Below are 18459 nucleotides of genomic sequence, written 5' to 3'. Positions count from 1 at the left end.
GATTCTATTTAAGATTTATGACTTCAATCTTAAAATCTTAGAAGTAAAATCAGGACACTAAAAATATAATCCAAATCAAAATTATATAGTTGAAAACTAGGTTTTGGAATTTCCTTGTACAAGGAGTGAAGAGTGAGCACAGGTTTCATGTGAAATCTCCCAGCTGACATGGACATCACTGTCCTGTAAACAACATACAGATGACCCATAGGGTTAGAGGCTCTTACCGGTGGAATCAGGCTGCTTGGGGTTTGGATTTGGCTTTGGTTTGGCTGGGTTCAGTGGTGCTGGCTCATCTGTTTGTAAAAGATGAGAGTTGCGATTGTAAGTGCCTTGCAGTGAAGAAAATGAAACATCAATTTGCACACAGACGTTCACTAAACAGATAAAAATTGGACCTTGTTCTTTGTCATGGTGGGGATACCCATACACACAGCCTCCTGCCAATATCCTTCCAACATCTTCCAGCTACAGTACTGATAAAGCATTTTCAATAAAACCTATCAGGCAGCTTTTCAGATCAGCTACAGAATTGGCAAGGTACTGTGTAAAATGAAAATGCAGAAATCCTTGCTCAACTGTATTAAGAATTTCAAGATGACAACTAAAGACTCATAAACCAATATGGCACCCTTGTAAGCATGGGTCCCTGGGTGATCGAACAAGTCACACACTCATGAAGCCTAACTTGGCCAGGGGAGTCACATTTGCCTTACATCATTCCAAAGACTGTAAGAGTTTTAAAATAAAACTATGCATACTGGCAAAAACAAAAACAAAGTCCAACAATATCCAAAACAAACAACAACACACCTACTCCCTAACTTTCCACTGTGCAAACAGGTTTCATTGATCATTCACAAGAGATGCGTTTTTTGTAAATGATAATAATTTGGTGATAATAAGCAAGTCAGCCACAGTGGAGACTTTAAGGAGTTACTCACAGTTTCCTTTGTCATGTAAGGCATCTGCTAAGTCAAAGTCATCCCCTAAAGGAGGGAAACAGGCTGTGAACACCAAAGTTCTGAGAGAAATGAGGAAGAAATGATCTCGTAAACAGATGCAGAAAACACCATAACCCCACGTTCCTAAATACTTTTCTGGATATCCCTCTAACCAGAATCTCAATAGAAAAAGTGAATTCCTGATCATTTTCACATCACTCTCCCTTCTGATGAAAAGAACAAAAGATGAGAGCCAGAGAGAGAGAAATAAAATAATTTATAAATCAATTGTGCTGCCTGGACAGAGTTGGAGTTCCAACTCTAACCTGCACATGGTTGTCTCCTGTTGATTTCCTGTCCAAATATCATCTCCCCCCCCAGGTAACCAACACCTTCCACCAGGGAGGCCCTAAGAGGGGCTAGAGGGTGTCTAAATAGTGACTCTACCAACCCATTTATGCTGGACAAACTGATGTGAAAACTCACCATGGTTTCAGAGTTTGCCTTCTAGTTTTAAGCTTTTCAAATCCCAACTAAAGTTGGGGAAATTTTTTTTTTTTTTGAGACGGTGTCTTGCTCTGTTCTCCAGGCTGGAGGGCAGTGGCACAATCTCGGCTCACTACAACAACCTCCTCCTCCCAGGTTCAAGCAATTCTCCTGCCTCAGCCTCCCGAGTAGCTGGGGCTACAGGTGCCCGCCACCACAACCAGCTAAGTTTTGTATTTTTAGTAGAAATGGGGTTTCACCATATTGGCCAAGCTGATCTCGAACTCCTGACCTTGTGATCCACCCACCTTGGCCTCCCAAAGTGCTGGGATTACGGGCGTGAGCCACTGTGCCTGGCCAGGTTGGGGAAATTTTTATACTGAAAGGGGATAACAAGGAGACTTAAATAAAAGAAACATGAGGGGCTACATCAAATCCAACATTTTTACAAAACCATGTAAGAGTACATGAATAATCAGTAAAAATCAAATAATTAGTCAAATATATTATATATAAATAAGAAATTTCATGGTATGAGAAACTATACTATTATACGTTTAGGAAAAAAAAGTATACTGGAGTAGAAAGAGGCTTTTTGAAGTGATTTACTTTATTTAAAGGTGAATCTCTCTGGGTTTTTGCCCTAAAGCCTGAAATAAAAGCTGTTTACTGTATTTACAATTCTACATATGAAAAGCTGTCCTGGGTTTATCTAGCAAAGACAGTACAACCAAATTACAAATAAACTGTAAACAAAATGTACAAATATAAAAAAGGGGAAATTAAAAAAAATAATTTGCAAACAACTTGTGGATCGTAAAGAAAAATATACAAAATCCTTTGTATATTATAGTATAGAGATAAACAGAAAAATAGTAGACTTAGAAATAGATTCAGAGAAACAAAAAACAAAAACAAAAACAAAAAACAATTGAGAACTCCATTGACAAAAATCATCAGGAGAAACAGATGCATCAAATCTCAAGGAAAAAGCTCAACTTTGAAAATGTTTCACAACTTCTTTGATCAACTTATGTTTGAAGACAATTCAAATGAAATTAAAAAGACAGTTTTACTTCTCCCAAGCGGGAGACACAATGGCAAAATTATTCTCTATTAAAAAAAAAGTCACAAAACCAGAAAACCAACACAAACATAAGACACCATAAAAAAAATAGGTCTTGCTTGTGAAACATTCCTGTTAAAAATATTAAAAGGCAAAAATAAATAGCAAAAACATTTTCATAGTAAGCGGCTGATAATCTTTAATATCCATAAATAACTGAAGAAGACTTATAAATCAGTAGGTACATATGAGGATTTAAGAATAAAGGGGATAACATCCAATACACAAAAGAAGTAACCATGGCCAACTGGAATGCACTATTTTTTTTTAAATTTCAGAATTAGAGATGCGAAACTAAGACAAGTTTGATATAATCCTTACACTATCTGACAAAGGTTTTGCAGGTGATAACCAGTATAGAGATGGTGTTGAGACAGACATCTGCACACACCATCATCAAAATAAACTGGGATGATTCTGGGGCAAATGACGAACCAGGTCAAAAACTATACAAGGACTCATATACATTCATCTAGACAATTTGAATGCCAGAAATCTCTTCAAAGGAATAATAATAAAAAAAAAAGTAAATGAAGTTGACTCAAATTTGCTTTGTAATTCACAATTCTAAAAAGTCAGAAGACACAATATTTTAAACATTAGGGATTAAATAAATTAATGTATTATATATTTATATAGAATATAATTGACAGTAAATGTCATATGATATAAATGATAAAATGACATGAGCAAATCTTCAGTGACTATTAATAAGTATAAAATAGGCCAGGCACAGTGGCTCATGCCTGTAATCCCAGCACTTTGGGAGGCCGAGGTGGGCAGATTACCTGAGGTCAAGAGTTCGAGACCAGCTTGGCCAGCATGGTGAAACCCTGTCTCTACTAAAAATACACACAAAAAAATGAGCCGGGCATGGTGGTGCATGCCTGTAATCCCTGCTACTCAGGAGCTGAGGCAGGAGAATTGCTTGAACCCAGGAGGCAGAGGTTGCCGTGAGCCGAGATCACGCTACTGCACTCCTGCCTGGGCAACACAGCGAGACTTCATCTCAAATAATAATAATAATAATGTTACAATGCAGTATGAACAAAAGACTGGCTTTATTACTTCACGTTTGCTTCATTTAAACTGATATATAAAATATAAGCGCAAATAACCATCACAATGCCAACAGGATATGAACATTATTTATGTTTCTGTGTTAAAAATTAAAAACAAAAAAGAACTAAAAACCTGAATGTTTCACAACAATTCAGTTCAAAAAACAGTTGCTAGTCAGATTACCTGAGAATGCTGTCATGTGTCAAAATAGCTGATACAAATATTCAAGGGCAAAAACATCGAAAACACCCAAGTTTCTCTACAGGAATGCACAGGCCATTTTCTCTCTACCAAGTTCATATGAAAATCTTGTGCTCAGTGTTTTAGACGTTCCATACAATCTTGGAAGTAAAATCAGCAATCTAAAAATAGAACGCAAGTCAAATATCTATTTCAGAAAACTGTGTATTTCACTCCCTGCCCACTGCAGTAACTGTACAGAAAGTCAGTAGCAAGCACGTGCTCATCTGAAAGCCTGTCGCCCAGCTGATGTGGATACCACTCTACTGCGGACAACGTACAGACAACGTATAGAGTGAGAAGCACTTACCGATGAATCCAGGCTGCTCAGGGTTCGCATTTGGCTTCAGCTTGGGTCAATTAGGAGGTGCTGGGTCGTCTGTTTGTGACAATGAGAGTTGCCATCATGAGTGTCTTGGAGTAAAGAAAAGGAAACATCAATTTGCATAGAGATGGCTGACGGATCAGGTAAAAGTTGGAGCTTGTTGCTTGTCATGGCAGGGATAACCGTACACACAGCCTCCTGCCAACTTTCTTCCATCATCTTCCGGCTACATTGCTTAATATCAAATTAAACTAAAGCAGGTGTCTAGACCAGTGACAGAGTTGGCAAGGTCCCGTGCGAAACAAAAATGTGGGACCCCTCGTCTCAACTGTATGAAGAAGAGCAACATGGTAACTACAGACCAGTAAACCAACATGGCGCTTTTGTAAGCGCAGGTCCCTGGGTGACTTCACAAGCTGCATGCCCGTGAAGGCTGACCTGGCCAGGGGAGTCACATTTGCCTTACATCATTCCAAAGACTGTAGGAGTTTCTCAACAAAAGCAAGTGGACTGGTTAAAAAAAAAAAAAAAAAAAAAAAAGTCCAACAACATCAAAAACAGACAACAACACACTTACTCCCTAGCTTTCCACTGTGCAAACAAGTTCCATGGATCATTCTCAAGAGGTAAGTCTCTTGCAAATGATAATAACTGGGTGATCATAAGCAAGTCAGCAACAGAGGAGACTTTAAAGAGCTACTCACTATTTCCTCCATCACGAAAGGCATCTGCTAAGTCAAAGTCAGCCCCTACAAATAGGAAACGGGCTGTTAACACCAAAGTTCTGAGAAATGAGGAAGGAATGAGCTTGTAAACAGAGAAATCACTGGAGCCCCACGTGACTAAATACTTTATTGAACATGACTCTCACCAGGATCTCATCAGAAAAAGCAAATTGCTGACCATTTTCACATCACTCTTCTCTCACATGAATGGATTAGAGATCAGAAGGTGGCTGGGGGGAGAGAGAAAGAGAGGGAGAAAAAAGAGATAGATACAAAGAGAGAGAGAAAGTAATTCATAAATCAATTCTGCTCCCGGACAGAGCAGGAACTCCAACTTCGCCTGCACATAATTTGCCCCTGTTTATTCCCATCCCATCAACATCTGGTCCAAGGCCCCCAACACCTTCTGTGAGGGAGACCCTAAGAGGGGAGGAAGAATGACTGTGATCGGATTTGGGCTAGAGAGTGTCTAAAAGGTGGGTCTACCCACCCAGGGGTGTTCCACAAACTGCTGTGACATTCTTGATAATTTCAGAGGCTGCCTTCCAGTTCTAAGCTTTTCAAATCCTAACTGAACTCGAGGAACCATTTTTGGTTTGTTTTGAGACAGGGTCTTCCTCTGTCACCCAGGCTGGAGTGCAGTGGTGTGACCACAGCTCACTGCAGGCTCCGCCTCCTGGCCTCAAGCAATCCTCCTGCCTCAGCCTCCCAAGCAGGTGGGACAGCAGGTATGTGCCACCATGCCTGGCTAATTTTTCATTTCATTGTAGAGAGGGGGTTTTGCTATGTTGCCCAGGCTGGTCTTGAACTCCTGGGCTCAAAAGATGGTCCCATCTCAGCCTCCCAAAGTGCTGGGATTATATGTGTGAACCTCTATTCCTGGCCATCATGAACTTTTTATATGGGGAAGGGGGAAAAAAGAGGCTTAAATGAAGGAAACTTTGATCCAACACTTTTCAAAACCATGTAACAGTACATTAGTAATCACTAAAAAACCAATGATTTTTCAAATATATTGTGTATAAAGAAATAAGAAGTCTCACAGTATGAGAACCTATACTATTGTATGTTTACAAAAAAAAGTATACTAGAACAGAGAGATCTTCTTGGAATGAGTGTCTGGTTTTGTAAAGACAATTTATTTTATTTACAGGTGAACCTCTTTAGGTTTTTACCTTGATGTCAGGAATAAAAAATGTCTACTCTATTCACTCATACTTAAAGCCATCATGTGTTCTCTAGCAAAGCCAATTCAACGAAAATACGAATGCACTCTGAAGACAACGAAAAAACATAGAAAAGGAGACAAATTTTAAAATCACTTACAAATAATATGTCGGTCTTCTTAGAAACATTAAGAAATGAAGAGAAAACAATTGGAAGTTCACAAGGGTTCATCATTCAGTGGAGAGTGAGAGAGAATGCACAAAAATGTTGCTACAGTTCAGAAATAGAGAGACAAATAGCGCACATAAAATCGTACTCACCAAAACAAATCGATACTGACGGGAAAACACCTTAGAAATCCATTTAAATAAATCACCAGGAGAAAAAGGCACACAGAAGAATCTGCTCGATTTTACAAATATTTTAGCACTCTATAAATCAATTCATCGTTGTAAGTAATTCAAATGAAAAGAAAAAGATGGTTTTCTTTTTCCCAAGAAGGAAGAGAGACAGTGATAAAATGGTTCTGTTAACAGGAAAAATGTGTTACACAAAGGTGGAAACTCACACAAACCTAAGACAACATAAAAAAGAAAAATTCAAGCCTTGCTTATAAAAGCTTCTGTTCAAAATGTTTTCAGAGGCAACAATAAAGTGGAAACACATTTTCATAATATATTGGGCAATGTTTACTGTCTATAAATAATTCAAAAATGAGTAGAAATCAGGGAGGACATAGCAGAATAGAAGAATAAAAGACACAGTATCCCATACACAGAAGAAGTCTCCATGGCCCACTGATGCATTGTTTTTGTTTCAAGTTTCAGAATTAAAGACGTGAAACTAAGACAAGGTTAGCATGACATTTTGCACTACTGGAGAAAGATGTTTTGGTGAACACCAATATCGGAGACGGTGTGAGGAAAGGGTCATCTGCACACCCCGCCGCCATCAAAATAAATTGGTGCAATTCTGGGGCAATTTCAAAACCATGTCAGAAGCTACAAAAGTACTCACACACATCGATGTAAACAACCTGCACTCTAGAAATATATCTCCAAACATAAAGGAAAGTGCACGAAGGGCAGTCAAATTTGCTTTGTAATTGATAATTCCAAAACATCAGAAGAAACATAACTTCAGAATTAGGGATTAGTTAAAGAAACCAAAGTATGTAATTAAGTCTGTAGTATAATAATGTAAAGTCGTATGATACAAATGATTAAATGATATGAGAAAATGGTCAAGTAATATTGTTATGCCAATAATAACATAACCAGCAAAAAACCATAAAAATGTCAACAGGATTTAGACCATCTTGATAGATTTCTGTGTTAAAAATTAAACAAACATGTAAAGAAAAACATTCAGTCAAAATCTGATTGTTTAAAACAAGTTGGCTTCTCCATGGGAAACACACAGATTCTTTTCCTCATATCAAGTCTACATCTAAAAGCTCTTATTCAATTATTTGGAAGTTCCATTTATCTTTGAAGTAAAATCAAGAAAAGGAAAATAAAATCCAAACCAAAATCATATTTTTGTAATCTAGGTTTTCCACTACTTGAACACTGGAATTACCTTGTAATTCAACAGTGGGAACAGGCTCACCTGAAATCTCCTCTTCTCAGATGACACGGACATCACTGCCAGGTAAACAACATAGAGACCACCCCATAGGGTTAGAGGCTCTCATCAGTGAAACCAGGTCAGTTGGGATTTGGATCTGGCTTTGGTTTGGGGGGATTAGGTGGTGCTGGGTCACCTGTTTGTAAAACATGAGAGTTGGCGATCATCAGTGCCTTGCGGTCAAGAAAATGAAAAATCAATTTCCATCGCGACCAGAAAAGGAAATGAAAAATCAATTTGCACAGAGACCGTTCACTAAACAGGTAAAAAATGACCCTTGTTTTTGTCATGATGGGGATGCCCATACACACAGCCTCCTGCCAATTCCCTTCCATCATCTTCCAGCTACAGGATTTAACTTCAAGTATTTTCAAAGAAAACTAAGCCAGGTGTCCAGACCACCTCCAGAATTTGAGAGGTCCTGCACAAAATGAAAACGCAAGATTCTGTTCCAATTTTATGACGAATTTCAAGATGGCAGCTACTGAGTAATACACCAATATGGTGCCCTTGTATGCACAGGTCCCTGTGTGACATCACAGGTCACATGCCCATGAAGTCTGACCTGGCCAGGGAAGTGACATTTGCCTTATATCATTCCAAAGTCTGTAACAATTTTAAAATAAAAGCCAGCATATTGGTGGGAAAAAAAACAAAAATCCAACAACAACAAAAATAAAGCACAACAAGGCATATACTTCCAATATTTCCACTGTATAAACCCAATCCATGGATTATGCAAAAGAGATGTCTCTTGGAAATGACAGTAATTTGGTGACAATAACAAATCAGCAACAGAGGAGACTTTAACGAGTTACTCACTGTTTCCTCCATCACCAAAGGCATCTGCTAAGTCAAAGTCAGCCCCTAAAGGAAGGAATCGGTCTGTTAATAGTAAAGCTCTGAGAAATGAGGAAGGAATGACCTCGGAAACAGATGGAGAAATCACCAGAGACCCACATGACTAAAGACTTTTCTGAGTATCACACTGACTAGGATCTCATTTGAAAAAGTAAATTCCTGATCATTTTCACATCATTCTTCCCCCAGATGAAGAGTAAGGGATGACAGCAAGAGAAAGAGGGAGAGAGAAAGAATGTCATTTGTAAATCAACTGTGCTGCCTGGACCCAATTGGGACTCCGAATCTGCCTGCACACAACTCTGTCCTGTTGATTCCCCATTATCTCCTCCCAGGTCCCCAACACCTTCAGCAAGGCAGACCATAAGAGGTAGGGCAGGTGACTGTGATCTGATCTGTGACTGACAGATTCTGATCTGTGTCTGAAAAGTGGCTCTACCCACCCAGCTGGGCTCCACAAACTAATGTGACATTCACGCTAGTTTCAAAGCCAGCCTTCTAGTTTTTTTTTTTTTTTTCATATGGAGTTTTGTCCTTTTGCCTGGCTGGAGTGCAGTGGTGTGATCTCGGCTCACTGCAACCTCCGCCTCCCAGGTTCAAGCCAGTCTCCTGCCTCAGCCTCCCGAGTAGCTGGGATTACAGGCATGCGCCACCACGCCAGGATAATTTTTGTATTTTTAGCAGAGGCAGGGTTTCTCCATGTTGGTCAGGCTGGTCTTGAACTCCTGACCTCAAGTGATCCAGCCTCCTCGGCCTCCTAAGGTGCTGGGATTACAGGTGTGAGCCACCTTAACTGGCCCAGCCTTCTAGTTCCAAGCTTTTCAAATCCCAATTAAGGTCGAGGCACATTTTATATTGGGAGTGATAAAGGAGGCTCAAATGAAAGAAACATGAGGGGCTACATCAAAATGAATCTTTTTTTCAAAACCATATTAAAATACACAAGTAATGAATAAACACATGATTTTTCACATACATTGTATAGAAAGAAATAAGAAATCTCATGGTATGAGAACCTATGTGTTCAAAAAAAAAGTATACTAGAAGAGAAAGACACTTATTGAAATGATTTATTTTATTTAAAGGTGAATCTCTTTGGGTTTTTGTCCTAATGTCTGGAAAAAAAGCTGTCTACCATATTTACAACTCTACATATTAAAAGTTGTCCTGAGTTTTCTAGCAAAGGCCATAGAACTAAATTACAAATAAACTGTAAAGAGAACGTATAAATCTAGGAACAGGGAAAATTTTAAAAACCCATTACCAAATAACATGACCGACTTCTTAGAAAAGGTCAGAAATGAAGAGAAAAAAATTGAAATTTAACAAAGGGTCATCATTTCATGGATTGCAAAAAATATATACACAAACTCTTCTACATGACAGAAATAAACAGAAAAATAGTGGACATGAAAATGGATTCAGAGTAACAAAAACAAGGAAAAAACACTTTAGAAACCCATTGACAGAATCAACAAGAGAAAGAGACAAATCGAATCTCAAAGAAAAAGCTCAGGCCGGCATGGTGGCTCACACCTGTAATCCCAGCACTTTGAGAGGCTGAGATGCGCGGATCACCTGAGGTCAGGGGTTCAAGATCAGCCTGGCTAACATGGCGAAACCCCGTCTCTACTGAAAATACAAGAATTTGCCGGGCATGGTGGTGCATGTTTGTAATCCTAGCTAATTGGGAGGCTGAGGCACGAGAATTGCTTGAACCCAGGAAGTGGAGGTTGCACTGAGCCAAGATCACGCCACTGCACTCCAGCCTGGGCAACAGAGAGAGACTCTGTCTCCAAAAAAAAAAAAAAAAGGAAAGAAAAGAAAAGAAAAAACTCAACATTGAAAACGCGTTACCATTCCTTGAATCAACCTATGGTGATAAACAATTCAAATGAAATTAAAAAGAAGGTTTTACTTCTCTGAAGAGAAGGGACAATAGCAAAATGATTCTCAATTTAAAAGGAAAAAAAGTTACAAAAAGCAGGATATCCACACAAACATAAGACACCATAAAAAAAATAAACATACCACTTGTAAAACATTCCTGTTAAAAATATTCAAAGGCAAAAATAAAGTGCAAAACCATTTTCATAATAAGTGGCTGGTAATCTTTAATATCGAAAAATCACTGAAGAAGGCTCATACATCAGTAGGTAGGGAGGCTGAGGCAGGCAGAACATCTGAGGTCAGGAGTTCGAGACCAGCCTGGCCAACATGGTGAAACCCCACCTCTACTAACAATACAAAAATGAGCTGGGCCTGGTGGCAGGCACCATGAATTGAAGGATCAAAGCCAAAGCATCCAATACACAAAAGAAGAAGTCTCCGTGGCCCATTGGGATGCATTATGCTTTTTACATTTCAGAATGAGAGATGTAAAACTAAGACCGGTTTGATATAATAATTACACTATTTGACAAAGGTTTTGTAGGTGATAATTGCTACTGGAAAAGGTTCGAAGACAGGGACATTTGCAGACACCCTGGTATCAAATCAAATTGGTGCAATTCTGGGGCAAACAACCAACCAGGTTAAAAGCTATAAAAGTACTCATGAGCATTGACCTAGACAATTTGAATGCCAGAAATCTCTTCAAAGGAATGAAAAAGAGTAGACAAAGTTGACTCAAATTGGCTTTGTAATTCATAATTCTAAAATGTCAGAAGACACGTTTTCAACATTACAGATTAAAGGAATTAATGTATTTTATTATATATTTAGACAGAATAGTATTTGTCAGTAAATGTCATATGATAGAAATGAGAAAACAAGAGAAAATGTGAATTAATATTCTTATGAATAAGTATAAAATAAAGTTACAATAAACAATATAGAGACCACCCGTAGGGTTAGAGGCTCTTACCAGTGAAACCAGGTCGGTTGGGGTTTGGATCTGGCTTTGGTTTGGGGGCATTAGGTGGTGCTGGGTCACCTGTTTGTAAAACATGAGAGTTGCAATCATCAGTACCTAGAAGTCAAGAAAATGAAAAATCAATTTCCATAGCGACCAGAAAATGAAAAATCAATTTCGATAGCGACCAGAAAAGAAAATGAAAAATCAATTTCCACAGCGAGCAGAAAATGAAAAATCAATTTCCATAGCGATGAGAAAAGAAAATGAAATATCAATTTGCACAGAGACTGTTCACTAAACAGGTAAAAACTGGCCCTTGTTTTTGTCATGGGGGGGATACCCATACACATAGCCTCCTGCCAATTCCCTTCTGTTGTCCTCCAGGCACAGGATTTAACTTCAAGTATTTTCAAAGAAAACTAAACCAGGTGTCCAGACCACCTCCAGAATTTGGGAGGGCCTGTGCAAAATGAAAATGTGCGACCCATTGTTCCAACTGTATGAAGAATCTGGAGATGGCAGCAACACAGCAATAAAGCAACATGGCACCCTTGTGTGCACAGGTCCCTGTGTGACTGCGCAGATCTATGCCCATGAGGCCTGACCTGGCCAAGGGAGTCACATTTGCCTTACGTTGTTCCAAAGACTAACCATTTAAAAATAAAAGCCAGCATACTGGCTGGGCGTGATGGCTTGCGCCTATAATCCCAGCACTTTGGGAGGCCAAGGTGAGTGCACAGCTTGAGTTTAGGAGTTAGAGACCAGCCTGCTCCACATGGCAAAACCCAGCCCCTACTAAAAAGACAAAAATTAGCCGGGCGTGGTAGTGGGTGCCTGTAATCCCAGATGCTCAGGAGGCTGAGGCACGAGAATCGCTTAAGCCCAGGAGGTGGAGATTGCAGTGAGCCGAGATCGCGCCACCGCACTCCAGCCTGGGCCACACAGTGAGACTCTGAACCTACACTTCAAAAAAAAAAAAACCAGCATGCTGGTAAAAAAAAAAAAAAAAATCAAAAATCCAACAACAAAAATAAACAACACATATACTTCCTATGTTCCCACTGTCCAAACTCAATCCATTTACCACGCAAAAGAGATGTCTTGAAAATGGTAATAATTCAATGACAATCAGCAAAGTCAGCAACAGAGGAGACTTTAAAAAGTTACTCACTGTTTCCTCCATCAGGAAAGGCATCGCTAAGTCAAAGTCAGCCCTTAAAGGAGGGAAATGAGCTGTTAATACCAATGTTCTGAGAAATGAGGAAGGAATGACCCAAAACAGGTGGAGAAAACACCACGGCCCCACGTTTCTAAATACTTCAGAAAACGTGAATTCCTATCTTCTCATCACTCTTCCCTCAGGTGAAAACAGTAAAAGATGAGCCTGAGACAGAAAAAGAGGGAGTGAGAGAGAGAGAGAGGAGAAAGAGGGGGAGACAGGAGATAGAGGAGAGAAAGAGGAGAGGGAGGAGAGAAAGAGGAGAGTGAGGAGAGAGAGAAAAGCGAGAGAAAGCAGAGAAGAGAGAGAAGGAAGAGGAGAGGAGAGAGAGGAGAGAGACGAGAAAGGAGAGAGAAAGGAGAGGGGAGAGAGGAGAGGAGAGAGAGAGGAAGAGGGAGAGAAGAGGAGAGAGAGAAAGGAAAGAGAAGAGAGGAGAGACAGAGAAGAGAGACTGCAGTATCCATAAGATCCATAAGAACGTCACCAGGGTTGGGGGGGAATCGGATGCCACCTCTTCCCCAGGTTCCCCTAAATTTAAGAGTTCGCGATTCTGCAAACTGTAGAAGGAAAATTAAAACTTGGAACCCCACTTCACTCTGCCAAAATAATTAATAATAATAATAATAATAATAATAATAATAAAGCTGGAAGCTGAGTCAGGCAGGAAGCTGTCTTTCCTTCTGTTCCCAAGCAGACAGAGCAACAACTCTCTGTTGACCCGATCTTAGTAAAGTGCCAATTTAGTGAGCGCAAGACAAATACATAATTGACTATTCTACCTGCTCCTTTTCTTTTGCAACAGGTGAATTCGGTAAAATGAGCCTTCCTCCTTTCCCCTCCAGCGTGCTTTCCCCCTTTAAATACCGAGGCTCTCAATAGTATCTTTGGAGAAAGGCATAGACCCGTCTCCCGGGCTCCTTCCTGACCTTCGCCAAATCAACTCAAACGGATTGGGACTTGTCCCAGATACTTTTTGGTTTACAAAAGAAACGCTGACTTTTTCCTCTGAAACGGCTCCCACCTGGCCCCAGGAAGAGCGCTGGGGAGAAAGTGGGCGCCTCCTCCGGACCTGGGTCCCCGTGGGCACAGCGCGTCCCGCCGGGCACGGAAGAGGGGCCGGGTGTCCCCGCGGGGCGCCCCGCCCCTGCACCCCACATCCCCAGGCCCAGCCCGCGCCACCCCCCGCGTCCTCCCACCCGGATCCCGCCGCTCGCTCACCGGGGCGGCCACCAGACGGCGGAGCAGGCCGAGGAGCCGCAGCGCCAGCGCAGCCCCGCGCGCCATGGCGCGCCCAAGGCGAGCAGAGATCGTCCGCGAGTGCAGCGCGCGGGCGAAGGCGGCGGGACGGAACCTCCCCCACGGGCCGGGTGGGGCGGAGCCCGCGGAGGACTCGAAGGGGTTGGGTGAGGGGAAAAGCCCTGCAAACTCAGTCCAGGCTGCGCCTGCCCCGCCCCGCCCCACCCCGCCCCACCCCGGCCTCCACTTGCGCACGGAAGGGGAGGGAACGCCGGGCCCGGGGAGGGGACAGAGGAGGGGGCGGGCGGAGGTGGCTCGGGCCGCGCCGAGGGGACCACGGGACGCCCTCCTTCCCTTCTCGGGAAACTGTGAGTGCCCCCCGCCCACAAGCCCGTCGCCAGGACGCCGCCAACTAGAGCAAAGTGCAACCCCCAACATTCTCGGGAAAGTGCGGGTCCCTCCCTCTCTACAGCCCCTTAAATGCACGCCCCAGGGCGGCCCCTACCTGGAGCCAAGAGAAACCGCTGCCCTTCTTGGAGAGGTGTGGGCCTCTCCGCGCCCGCCCTTGCCGTCCCCTCTCTGTTCCTAACACGCACCCCCGCAGGCAGCCCCAACGGGGAGGAAATGAAACTCTTCCTGCTCCTCTGCTCGGAAAAGTATGGGGCCCCCTTCCCGCTGCTCACGGGGCGCTCAGGGCGATCCCCAAGGGGTGCAAAGTGCAATCCCCTCCCTGCTTAGAAAGGCGTAGGCCTTGACAGGCAGCCACGGCCCCTGATCCTTTCTGGAGCGTCCGAGCTGGGGGCGCTCAGTGGTGAAAGATGGCGGGGGTGGGGGGCTTTGAGACACACTGCGGATACCCCCTCTGCGCGGGACCAAGGACGTTCCGCCGCAAGCTCAGAGACAGGGTTGGGAGTGAGGACTTGTGGTCGTGGTTTGGGGTTGGGGGTAAGGCCCCTATCTGGGTCGCCTGGCTGAGTCCTGGTCCTTGGCGAGTCACCCCAGCAGGCTGCGTCAGGGGCCCTTCGGTAACACTGGTCTTGTGCTGTCTCAGGCCTGCGGGCGGCTCCGTCTCTCCCCAGGCCACCTGTGCCCCTGGATCAGACACAGGCAAGGCCAGAGGGGCTGGCCCCGCACCCTGGGGCCCACCTCAGCGGTTTGAGGAATGCAGCAGTCTAACTATGCACTCCACTCCTGGAGGCAGAATCATTTTTCTTTTTTCTTTCTTTTTTTTGGTCTTTGCTTCATCCTGAACCTGCCTGGGATAATGACGTGATGGCTGGAGTCCCAGCAGCCAGTTCGAAGCAGGAAGTCTCCTACAGGATAGAAGTTGTCTGTGTGTTGTTTGTTTGTTTTGAGATGGAGTCTTGCTCTGTGGCCCAGGCTGGAGTGCAGCGGCACAATCTTGGCTCACTGCAACCTCCGCCTCCCGGGTTCAAGCGATTCTCCTGCCTCAGCCTCCCCAGTACCTGGGATTACAGGCATGCACCACCATGCCAGGCTACTTTTTGTATTTTTAGTAAAGACAGGGTTTCACCTTGTTGGCCAGGCTGGTCTCGAACTCCTGACCTCATGATCCGCCCACCTCGGCCTCCCAAAGTGCTGGGATTACAGGCATGAGCCACCGCGCCCAGCCAGAAGTTGTATTCTAAGCATGGCAGAACACGTTGAGCAAAGGTATCAGGGTGGCTGGTGATACAGCAGGACGGCTGTGCCAGCCCGACTCACATTCCCAACTTCTTTTACAGAACAAAGGAGTACATTTTTATCTTACCATTTGCTAAAGTTAGGTTTCTATCAGCTTTCTTTAAATCACTTTTATTTCTGGTTGTCATTACCAAGGTCTGAGCCCAACTTAGAGACCTCCCGTGAGGTTCTTGTGGGCAACCAAAGCACTTAAGAGGTGTCAGAGCATCACACACCATGCCTGCTGCACAGACGATCAAATGAAGCTTTTGAAGTCAGTGGATGATGGGTGGATAGATGGGTCTGGGGGTAGGAAGTGGTGGATGGATGAATGAATGGACGGACAGCCATCTGGATGCATGAATGGATGGATCACTTGCTGGAAGGATGGATAAAGAGATAGATGGCTGGATGAATGAATAAATGGGTGAGTGGATGGAAAGATGAGTGGATGATTGGATGGATAGATAGTTGGGTGGATGGATGAATGGATGGATACATAGATGAATAAATGGATGAATGGATGGGTGGGTGGAGGAATGGATAAATGGACAGATGAATAAATGGATGAAAGGGGGGATAGACGGATTGATCTATGGATAGATGGACAGATAGATAGGTGGGTGGATGGGTGGGTGGATGGATGGTTGGAAGGATAGATGGGTGGACAGATTACTGGGTGGCTGGAGGGGTAGAGAGAGATGGGTGGGTGGGTGGATGGATGGATAGATGGATGAACGAATGGATGGATAGATGGGTGGACAGATTACTGGCTGGATGGATGGATGGGTAGAGAGATAGATGCGTGGGTGGATGGATGGATGGATGGACGAATGGATGGATGGATAGATAAGTGGACAGACAGATGGATAGATAGCTGGATAGATGGGTGGGTAGAAGAAGAATAGATGGATGAGTGGATGGATGAGTGAATAGATGGATTGATGGACAAACAAGTAAATTTTTACCTGACATTTTTGTATTGTGTAACTTTCTATGTGTTCATTCATTGGGAAACAATTGTGATACATGGATATTGGACTTACTAGCTCACGTCTGCTGATAAGAAAACAACACAGGGCCATAGAGCTCATTAGCAGTGGGCTGGGATCAAAACGAAGGGCTCTTTGATTTTGAGTTCAGGCCATTTGGACCACTTTGCCTGTGACTGCCCCCAAATCACTGGAATTTTCCTCGGGGTTCACAGCGCCCAAAGGTAAACAGTATTTGGTAGCCTAGAGTTCATACATTGGAAATTTCATGGTCTGTGCCCCCTCAGTGGTGCAAAGCATTTTTACAGCAATAATTAATTTGGCAATAACTTAGTGTGTGAGCCTGTGTATGCATCTTTTCAGCTGGCTAGTACAGTACCAGTGATGCCATGTTTGTACACTAAATACCAGCCAGAGACATGCAAGAAAAGAAGGGCAGGCCAGGCACAGTGGCTCATGCCTGTAATCCCAGTACTTTGGGAGGCCGAGGTGGGTAGATCACCTGAGGTCAGGAGTTCGAGACCAGCCTGGCCAACATGGTGGAGCCCCATCTCTACTAAAAATGCAAAAATTAGCTGGGCATGGCAGTGAGTGCCTGTAATCCCAGCTACTCTGGAGGCTGAGGCAGGAGAATCACTTGAACCTGGGAGGTGGATGTTGCGGTGAGCTCAGATCACACTACTGCTCCAGCCTGGGCGACAGAGCAAGATTACATCTCAAAAAAAAAAAAGAAGAGGGGCACAGCCTACCAGATCTGCTCAGACACATGTTTTTTATCTGAATTTTTGGGGGTCAACTCAAAATCCAATCAACAGATGACAATGACATCCTAAAAACTGTTCCCAGATCAGACAGTAAAATTTCACAGATTCTGTCTTTGAGTCATGGGGATTTACGTCTCTGTAGATTCAGGAGAAACATCTCATGCATACAGTTCCAGAGAGTCAGGGACCAGCCTTTTCTGTAAAGAGGGAAACAAAATGGAATTGCGCATTGGCATGGACCGGACGCAAGAAGACATCACTGATTTAAGCTCCTTTACAAACCCTATCCTAGGAAGCACTTTCCTTCTTCACTTTCAGCAGTCAAGCCTCTCCAATGTCATTGCGTCTAAACCTGTTGACATGATGGGGCTGTGGTTCACCTGGAAGATGGGCTCTATTCCTGATCAGTCTGAAGGCAAAGAACTTGAAATAAGTTCAAATTCAAGTTGCAGCACATCCACGGAGCAGCTGGAAGTGCTGCCTGTGGCCTGTCGTAATGGCAGGGTAGCAGGGAGAGAGAAATATATTTCCTCACCCATCACTGGGTTCATGACTAAGGCCCCTAGAACAAAAGACAATAGCAAGAGAAAAGCAGGCCCATGTATTTAGGTTTTACGTGACACAGAAGCCATCATAAAGAAAGAAACAGGAAAATCTGAGTATTTTTATGCTTAGGTTTTTTGGGTTTTTTAAGTTAGTTTGTTTGTTTGTTTGTCTTTTGAGACAGAGTCTCACTCTGTCACCCAGGCTGGAGTGCAGTGATGGGATCTCGGCTCATTGCAACCTCCACCTCCTGAGTTCAAGCGACTCTCCTGCCTCAGCCTCCCGAGTAGCCGGGACTATAGGCAAGCACCACCACGTCTGGCTAATTTTTGTATTTTTAGTAGAGACAGAGTTTCACCATGTTGGCCAGGCTGGTTTCGAACTCCTGACCTCAGTTGATCCACCCACCTCAGCCTCCCAAAGTGCTGGGATTACAGATGTGATATGCTTAGTTTTAATGAAGAGTGGACAGTGATGGAGAAGTATGACTATTGGACAAAAGCGTTACAGGAATGGGGTCCCAATCCAGACCGCAAGAGAGGGTTCTTGGATCTCAAGCAAGAAAGAATTCGGGGTGAGTCCATAGAGTAAAGTGAAAGC

The 18459-nt window shown here is 43.2% G+C and overlaps 1 long non-coding RNA gene across 14 annotated transcripts in view; it reads right to left on the bottom strand.

Annotated features, from left to right (window-relative positions):
* Positions 1-14154, bottom strand: part of LOC101124366 (uncharacterized) — a 59660-nt gene extending 45506 nt beyond the window's left edge. For 5 of the 14 annotated variants that reach the window (XR_010132492.1, XR_010132493.1, XR_010132485.1 and 2 more), the window contains exons 1-9: positions 13860-14154; positions 12594-12636; positions 11432-11500; positions 8527-8571; positions 4888-7840; positions 4169-4272; positions 3802-3980; positions 945-989; positions 228-296 (exon numbers count right to left, since the gene is read on the bottom strand). This is a non-coding gene — a long non-coding RNA (uncharacterized lncRNA). Of the gene's footprint in view, positions 1-227; positions 297-944; positions 990-3801; positions 3981-4168; positions 4273-4887; positions 7841-8526; positions 8572-11431; positions 11537-12593; positions 12637-13859 lie in introns of all 14 variants that reach the window. The other 9 variants (XR_008675577.2, XR_008675580.2, XR_010132490.1 and 6 more) reach the window with 7 other exon arrangements.
* Between the last annotated feature and the right edge of the window lie 4305 nt (positions 14155-18459).

This window comes from Gorilla gorilla, chromosome X, assembly GCF_029281585.2.
Source record: "Gorilla gorilla gorilla isolate KB3781 chromosome X, NHGRI_mGorGor1-v2.1_pri, whole genome shotgun sequence".
NCBI lineage: Eukaryota > Metazoa > Chordata > Mammalia > Primates > Hominidae > Gorilla > Gorilla gorilla.
The sequence above is the reverse complement of the archived record's forward strand: the minus strand, read 5'-3'. Positions and strand labels throughout refer to the sequence as shown.